Consider the following 9,556-nt stretch of genomic DNA (forward strand, 5'->3'; position numbering starts at 1 on the left):
CTTCTGGTGTGTCTGAAGACAGCTACAGTGTACTTATATATAATAATAAATAAATCTTTGGGCCAGAGCAAGGGGGGTTGACTGGAGTGAGCAGAGGTCCTAAAACTCACTTCCCAGCAGCCACATGAAGGCTCACAACCATCTGTACAGCTACAGTGTACTCATATACATAAAAATAAATAAATATATCTTAAAAAAAAAAAGCAAAAGAAAAAAAAAGCAAGTAAGTAGTGCCCTTCTCCAGTCTGTTCACTTTTTGATACTTTTCAGTAACAAACAAGTAGGCAAAACAAAAAGTGTGCCCAAAACACACTGTACTCTTTAACAGGGCCATTGTTTAACTGTGACAAGCCTCAAACACAAACAGTTCCTCAATTGTATACTGAAGAAGACCAGAGGTAGCTAAATACATGGCAGAAATAAAGAAGTGGTGTGTGGAATCAGTCAGTCTAACTAGTGGAAATCAATTTATTATTATCTACTGGGATCAACTGTGGCACAGAAGTGAAAAACACAGTACCAGAAAACATGGTTCATGATTCAAAATTTTACTTAAATTTTATGTGTTTTCAGGAGCTTATTAATATAATAACACTGACCAGAACTCTAATAATCTCTTCATAAGCCGACACCACTGCACCCCAGATCTTAAGAACCTTTGTGAGCATAAGTATAGATGAAAACAAGCCCAAACTACCTGCAGGTGCTGCTACACACTGAGTCAGAGGTTCCCACACTGGAAAGGAAGTGACTCATTTACCAGAGAGTATGCCAGTCAGAACATTAGGCCAAGATGTCAAAGCTCCAAAGCAGAGACTTGATGCAGAGAGGTGTAGAAATGCAGAGAAGTGAAACTGCACTGAACTCAGATAAACACAAGTTCATGGAACTAATCAAAAGATTTATGTCATGGGGCCAGGGAGATGGCTTAGTGGGCAAAGATACTTTCTGCCAAGCCTGACAACCTCGTTCTTTCCATCTCCAGAATCTACATGGTGGAAAGAATGCCTACACCTACCTACAAATTTTTCTCTGACCTCCACACACATACATACACAAATCAAATAAATGTAAAAGCAAAAGTTTTAAAAGTTTAGTACACAAAAAAATGCTAATAAAATGAGATTTTAGTGAATCCAAAACCAAGCTGAAAATAGTTGACTCTAAAGCGTAAGTAGGCCATTTACAACAGTCCACTACATCTGACTAAACCTACTTCTACTTTGATGGGAGCCAGAAGAGACAGGCAACAAAACCAGATTTTGCCTAAGTCTGAAAGCTACACTGTAAGTCCCTTTCACATAAAGATGATCTAAACAGCTGTAGTCTACAGGGACAAATCAAAAATAAACCTCTCTGGGCATAAAAACAATAAAAAAAAAAACCCTTAATTAATGAGCCTCATCATAGTGAGCCTCGTCATAGTGAAAGGAAAAAAAAAATCCCTGAGAAATTCTAACCACCACCACCCTCCTTTGCTTGCTGTGTAGTCAAGGCTGGCCTTGAACTTGTGATCTTCCTGAACACTGAGGATGCAGAAACTAACCACCACAACTCAGCTCTAAATGCATTTTAATAGTGTAAACTTAACCTGTGGAATACAGTTTCATTTGGAAGTATTCTCTGATGAGTCAAAAATAAATAAATAAATAAAAAACCAATCTCCTCCCCCTCTAAAAACCCAAACCAAACCAAAAACAAACAAACAAAAAAACCCAAAACAAAACAACAACAAAACCCCAAAAAAACAAAAAACAACCAGTATAAAACCTTTTCAGGAAAAACAAACTTTAATAATTCTTATCAATAATACTCACAGATATATACGTTTGGCCCAGGCTGACCTGAAACTTGATATTTATGAAGGATGATATTGAACTGTTTAGAGAAGTCAAGTGCTGGGATTAAAGGCCTAGTCACCAAGCTTGGCAACTTCAAACTTCTGTTGTCCTGCATCCATCTTCCAACTGCTGGGATTAAAGGTGTGCTTGACTACGGCTACTTTTTTTAGAAAAACATTTATTTATTTATTATTATATGTAAGTACACTGTAGCTGCCTTCAGACACACCAGAAGAGGGCATCAGATCTCATTATAGGTGGTCGTGAGCCACCATGTGGTTGCTAGGATTTGAACTCAGGACCTTCAAAAGAGTAGTCAGTGCTCTTACCCGCTGAGCCATCTCTCCAGCCCTGACTACTGCTACTTTTAAAGGTTTATTTTCTGTGTATAAATGTTTGCCTGCATATATATGTATGTGTTCCCCCAACACGCCTAGTGCTGGTGGAAGTCAGGGGGGCATCAGATCCCCTGGATCTGGACTTACAGACAGACTGGTGAGCTGCCATGTGGGTAGCAGGAAATGAAATGTGTGCAGATGCACAAAACTGAGTAGTGACTGCTAAACTTTCATCTTGTCTTTACACATTCAATAACTACAATGAGGACTTTCTGCATTGTGTACTAAACATACTGACCAAATTATGACACTGCCTAATATGATGTGTCTATTTCCTCTCCTGAGGGCTACTCCTTGTGGGAAGACACTAACTTTATAGGTTTTCAGAGGGAGGATGGAAAGATTCCCAACATAGTCGGGGTAAACCTGAACTTTGCACCTGCCTGACGCAGCCTACAGATTGCTGGGATCACATAGGTACCATGTCTGGCACATCTTTTTTTGCATTATCTAAAAGTACACAGCAAGGTATTACACAGACAACAAAACCTGAAAATGTTTTTCAAATAAACAATGCTACCAATTTAAGCAATCTGCTGCCATTCATTCAAGTTGTATCTTGAAAACAAAGCGACCCATTCCGTTCAGCTCCTTCCTTTGGTCACCAAACTAACACTGTGACTTGCCTATCCTTTCAGAGAGGTAGGGTGGGGAATGAATGGCAGATGGGCAAACTATCTTGACATTTCACCAGCTACTTTTCTTGTTGCTGTAACAAAATAACCTAACAAACCAGCTTACAGCAGAAAGGTTTGCTTTGGCTCAGAGTTTGAGTATACAGTCCACCATGGTGGGAAGGGCATGGTGGCAGGAAATGAGGCTGCTGGCCACATTGCAGTCACATTCAGGAGGCAGAGACAAAGCACTGGTTCTCAGCTTCTTTCTTCTTTTTATTCACTCTAGGATGCTAGCCCATGGAATGGTGGTATCCAGAGTTAGGATGGTTCTTCCCACAATACACCCAATCCAGATACCCCCTCACACACATGTAGAGTTTTGTTTTCATAGTTATTACAAATCCTGTCAGGGTCACAACCAATGTTAACCATCATACCATCTTAATTTCTATTACCAAATTCTTTTGTCTCCAAATAAGTGTTATTGATCACAAATGATTGCCTATAAAATTCAAGTAAAGGTTAAAGACTATCATGGATTGATTGGTTTTTTTAAAGATTTATTTATTTTATGTGTATGAGTACACTGTAGCTATACAGATGGCTGTGAGCCATCATGTGGCTGCTGGGAATTGAACTCTCTCTGGCATCGCTCACTCTGGCCCCCGCATAATACACTGTAGCTGTCTTCAGATGTACTGGAAGAAGGCATCAGATCTTATTACAGTTGGTTGTGAGCCACCATGTGGTTGCTGGGATCCGAACTCAGGACCTTTGGGAGAGCAGTCAGTGCTCTTACCTGCTGAGCCATCTTGCCAGCCCAGATTGATTGGTTTTTTGTTTGTTTGTTTGTTTGTTTGTTTTGTGTTTTCCAAGGCAGGGTTTCTCTCTGTAGCCCAGGCTATCCTGGACTCATTGTTGACCAGGCTAGCCTCGAACTCAAGAGATCCACCTGTCTCTGCTCCCTGGTGTGCACCACCACCACCTGGCTGAGACAAGCTTGGCTGAAACTATCATTTATAATAACATTAAAAACAGAAAGTTCCTAAGACACACTCTCAGTTCACTGTATCCCTCTTGGGTAAATTACTGCATGGTACCCCAACACCAAAAGAAAAATATTTAACCATGTCATCTCTTTATTGAACTGGTTGAAACCATTTCATTTGCCATTCATGTCTTTAAAAATAGTACTTATTTGAAAAAATATTACATGTAAGTTGAGAGGAAACGATACTTTGTATGGGTAACATTATTCAATGGACACTGTGAGTTCCAAGCCCTGAGTTACTCTACACTGACGTCACTAGTCCAGCTCAACGGCCACTTTACTGAGCTGAATATCAAATATATTACAGCTCTATGTTGAAGCTAGTCTTCCTAGAACTAGAAGACTGTTGAGACCAGTGCATTTTGTTCACTGTTTAAAATCTAAAAAGACTCCATGGTGCCGATGAACTCAGTACGGTGCCCTGGCATGGCTTGGGAACTGTGGGCTTACAACATGTCTAAAAGGGGAAAATGTACTGAAAGACATCAAAGCTATAGGTGGAAAGAGATATTAATGTTTATGAATTTACTCAAAAACTGATCAGAATCGACATCCCTCAAACATCTACAGATTCACTACAATCCTCATCAATTCTATGATGTCTTTGTGAAACAATGAGACCAATTCTAAATGACCAAAGGCCCAGGATGCCTTGGAATAATAATTATATAGATATGTAATTATGTTTAGCTCACCTAATAGGAAAACATTTTATATTATAAAATTAGTTTCTGATATTGCATTACTTGTAGTTTTTCAGAGCCTCTGGGCTCATCTTGCTCAAGCTACTACCCCAGCAAACTGCTTACAGTTGAGGTTAGGTACAGCATGGTAAGTAAGAATTCACAATACTGCTGTGTCATGTTGCACCCAAACATACAGAATCTGGTAGCACACATTGTGTTGGATGGGACAAGGCAGCAACTACTGGTTACACTTCCCTTTAGCCGCTACTATTCCTTCCAGGCTTCACTTCCCTTTCCTCACACTTCTGTTCTCCGGGAATCTACTTCCTAATAAGGTAAACTTACATAAGCCCTCTGTCTCACCCTTTGCTTAGAGGGATCCAGGCAAAGGAACAGGTCTACATCTACATACATACAAATACGATCCTCCCCCATACATGCACATACGCATGCACGCACATGCACACACACATACATATACTTTAAGCTAAAGACTGAATGTGACAGTCAAAATTCCTTAAATGATTATAGAATATCTTTACATAAGAGACTGTCTTACAACACAGAGAGCACTTCCTAGGAAATTAATGTACAGTCTCCACAAGAGAACCGAAGCAACAAGGTGGTTGATATTTAAAAAAATGATTTTTAAAATGTACTTTGGATTAAAAAAAGAGAGAAAATACAAAGAATCTAAGAAATGGGGCTGGTAGAAATCTGAGAAATGGCTCAGCAGTAAGAACACTGGGTGTGACTCCTAGTACCCACTTGACAGCTCACAACTACCTGGGACTCCAATTTCAGGGCATTCAGTTCCCCACCACCACCACCACCGCCTTCTAGGGCATCAGGCACACATGTGATACTCACACATACATGCAGGAATTCATGAAGGCATAAAAGAAAAACAAATAAATCTTAGAAAGAATCCAATAAGTAATAGCCAAACAAGGAAACATGACCAACCTTAGTTATTATCTGTAAATAGGCCACCAGCAGATACGACTTTATGCTGTCGATATAGGCAAGAATAAGAAGACTAACCAAGCCAGGGGTGGTGGACATGCCTCTAACTCTGGCAGTTGGTAAGTGGAGGCAGGGGCATCAGAATTCAAGGCCAACTTCAGCTACACAGCAAGCTGAGAGACAATACAAGATAACAAGGGTAGGAGTCTGCTTGAGACAAAGGAGGGGGATCTTAGTAAGTTCAAGGCCAGCATGATCTACACAGTTTCAGGACAGCCAGAGCTACATAGTGGGACCCTGTCTCAAAAGAAAAAAACAAAACAACTTTGAGACATAATGGTGGTAAATTTGATGAATAGCATTTTGAGGCACTTTCTATACCTCTGGTGTTCATACAACATATTTTGTATAACTTCACTGATAGATTTTCACATAGACAAAACTAGACATTATTTTTATCCTCTTCAGGTGACCATTTTCTAAAGCCAGGCACAGTAGAGCATGCTTGTAATGTCAGCTGCATCAGAAACTAAAGCTAAAACAGTTCCAGGTCAGCAATGATTCACTGCAGTGAACAGTTGCAAGTGAAGGTATATAGACAGGGGTATGCCATGGAACATACATAGCTTCCATGACAAGATATTTTCTGTTTGTTTTATTTCTGTGTGTATGTGTATTATTTTAGGGGGGAAGTAGCAGTGGTGGAGGGCTGATATGAGGGGATGGGGGATGAGTGGGACTGGGGTATGTAATGTGAAACTCACAAAACAAGATAAAAACAAATAAGCAAGCAAACAAACAAACAACCCCCCCCCCCAAAAGCAAGTTTCAGGTCAGCCTGAGCTACATTATGAGACACCTGTTTTCATTTTGATATTTTTATTTTATTTCTTTGCCCAAAGGTGTGTGCCACTAAATAACAATAATTTTTAAGGAGAAGAGGACTAGAGAGAGAGTTGAGTGGTTAAGAGCACAAGTTGTTCTCCCAGAGAGGTTGATTCAAGTCCCCCATCCATATGAGTAACTCCTGTTAGGGGATCACATGACCCTCCTCTGTTTTCCATGGGCACAGCAGTGCACAGACATCTATGTAGGAAAAACACCATACATATAAAATAAAAATTCTTTTAATTTATGAAAAGATGACTAGGATCTGCAGAATATACTAGTGTGTCTAAAACAATTTTTAAAAGTTCTAACTCTGCAGCTGTGTCACATGTGCATGAGTAGGTAACAGAGAGAAGAGGCTAGGTCAGTGTTCTGACCTGTGAACATCTGCGTGATTAGTAGCCTAACATTTCCTGAAAGAAAAAAAATAACTGAGCCTGAGATGACCATCCTGTGCAGGGGGACATGGACAGGGAGCTTGCCTGAGATGACTTCTAATCTGGTGCCGGGCAGGCCATATCCAAGATAATCCCTGCCTTATACCAATGCATGAACAGGACATAGTACTTCAGACAACCCCAGATACTCAGAGACTCCAGGCGCACCAAGAAGAGCAAGAAGGTGGTGGAGAAATGGAAGAGAAAGAAAAACAGAAGGATATGGGCACAATGGAGAGAAGTAGAACTAGAGACTTGAGGGCAGTGAGGAACAGCCTGACTTGAGTAGCTGGTGATGCAACCTGAGACCATAGTGGGGGTCTAGCCTATGCTGCCCACTAGGGGCCACGTCTGAGTGTATGGCCCTGCAGCAGCAGAGGTCTGTTACCCCAAAGGCCAGGCTGATGTCCCTGGTCTGGGTTGCTGGTCTGGGTTGTTGCTTGAGGACATATTGATGTCTGAAGGCTGGGCAGGACTGGCCCCACCCCTCATCTGGGTATCATGGGGGAGTTGGCCCTAGGGGTGTGAGAAAAGAAGAGTTGCCCCTCCCCCTAGCCAGCTATAGTACTGGGAAGAGCAGGCTATGAACATTTCGGGAGTTGGAGGTGGGCTGACTCAGGATATGAGCATGGGAGAGCTGGCCTGGCCACTGGTCTCCCATGTAGTGACATGGACAAAGGAGAGATACCCTCCTACTGTCTCACCCCTTACCACCTGCAGCAGGTGGGAGACCTGATCCTGGTATCATCAGAGCAGACCCTGCCCCATACCAGCTGTAGCACTTGAAAGAGCAGGCCCTGCACCTTGCCTGGGGAGTACAGAGAGTTGACCCTGGTGTATTTGGGAGGAACAAAGTCAAGCTGGCCAGAGAGCATGAGTGCAGTGTGTTGACATGGGCAAAGAAGAGATTCCCCGTCCCCCCTGCCCTCACCCCCCCACCCCCCGCCACCTAAGATCAGTCGTTAGGAGAGGTCATCAGAGCTGGAGAGCTGGCCCTGTCCTCCACCTGCTGCAGCACTGGGAAGAGCACCCAGAGGTGCAGTCCCTGCACCTTGCCTACGTAGCACAGCAGAGCTGGGCCTGGACCATAGGAGAGCAGGAGACCCAGCCCTGCCGCTTGTCTGCTGGGTGGTGGTGCAGATGAGGGAGAGATGCCTCTTCTCCCCTCCATCATCCCTTGCATCATATGGCAAGAGGGAGAGATGGTCCATGGTCATGAGAGTAGGAGAACTGGCCATGGCCGTCACTGATTGTAACATTCAGCAGAGAGGGCCATGTACTTCACCTGGGCAGCAGAACCAGGAGTTGGTTCTGGTTGAGAGAAGGGATATGCTAGTGAGCCTGCCAGCAGGGGAGCAGGGGAGCAGGGGAGCAGGAGAGCCAGAAGGTAGGCTGGCCAGCTCAGATACCTCTCCGACCAGATTCAGGGCTTTGAGTTGGCCCACCCCAACATCTACCCCACTGAATAACTGCTGGAGTGTATGAAGGGGCCAGCCCCACAGATCCAAAACTACAGGATCTCCATGATACAGACCAACAAACAACAGGATATCCTTGAGGACTCCTCTCTTGAGGAGTCTCAGTGAGATTCTAGTATTGATGGACTGGCAGAAGCCAAAGGCCTTGTATCAGACCAGAGTCATTGCAAAAAGCCATTTTGCCAGAAAAGAAATATGGACAAAAGGGTATACCATAGGACACACTGTAGCTCCCACAACAGATTTGTTCTCTGTTGAGGGGAAGGCTGCAAGGACAGAGGGAGAGAGGAGTGGACTGTGGTGCACAATGTGAGATTCACAAAGAACCAATAAGAGCTTTTTGAAAAGTTCTAAAAGTGATGTAAATGATGGAAGTATTCCTGGAATAGCCACGCAACTTTGGAGAGTGGCTACTTTAGAAAGTGACAGTGCCACTTATAGATTCTGCTATGTTCTGGAAAGACTCATTTTTATGATTGTATCTTTTGCATTTAATTTCATCTTTCTTTTTTCTTTGAGACATGGTCTCACCATGTAGCTCTGGCTGTTCTGGAGCTCACTACATAGACCAGGCTGTCCTCAAACTCATAGAGATACACCTGCCTCTGCTTCCTGAGTGCTAGGATTAAAGTTGTGCACCAACACCACACCAGGCTGCTATCAAATTTCTTTGTACAAAGTGTGTATGTCCCAAACATTTATCTAGATTTATTCTTCTAGTAACTAGTGACAAAAATCATTAGAATAAAAATATGAGACTGGAGAGATGGCTCAGCAGTTAAGAGCACTGACTGCTCTTCCAGAGGTCCTGAGTTCAATTCCCAGCAAACACATGGTGGCTCACAACCATTGTAATGAGATTTGACGTCCTCTTCTGGTGTGTCTGAAGGGAGCAACAGTGTACTCAGACTCATGTAAGCAAAAAAATTAAATATTTAAAAAAATAAAATAAAATAATAAGGTAAAAATATTTAGTTTCTGGTTTGTCTGTTTTTTTTCCCCCTGAGACTAGGTTTTACCGCCAGGCGATTTTTTTTTTTTTTTTTGGCCAGGCAGTGGTGGTGCACGCCTTTAATCCCAGCACTTGGGAGGCAGAGGCAGGTGGATTTCTGCATTCGAGGACAGCTGGGTCTACAGAGAGAGTTCCAGGACAGCCAGGGCTACACGGAGAAAGCCTGTCTTTTTTTTTTTTTT

The 9,556-nt window shown here is 42.6% G+C and overlaps 1 protein-coding gene and 1 pseudogene across 3 annotated transcripts in view; one reads left to right on the plus strand and one right to left on the minus strand.

The window, feature by feature from the left end:
* Nucleotides 1–9,556, minus strand: part of Pak2 (p21 (RAC1) activated kinase 2) — a 69,300-nt gene that overhangs the window by 47,423 nt on the left and 12,321 nt on the right. The gene's annotated exons all lie outside the window — the stretch shown is intronic.
* LOC116086741 lies at nucleotides 6,749–6,858 on the plus strand (annotated as a pseudogene).

Source organism: Mastomys coucha, unplaced genomic scaffold, assembly GCF_008632895.1.
Source record: "Mastomys coucha isolate ucsf_1 unplaced genomic scaffold, UCSF_Mcou_1 pScaffold12, whole genome shotgun sequence".
Classification (NCBI taxonomy): domain Eukaryota; kingdom Metazoa; phylum Chordata; class Mammalia; order Rodentia; family Muridae; genus Mastomys; species Mastomys coucha.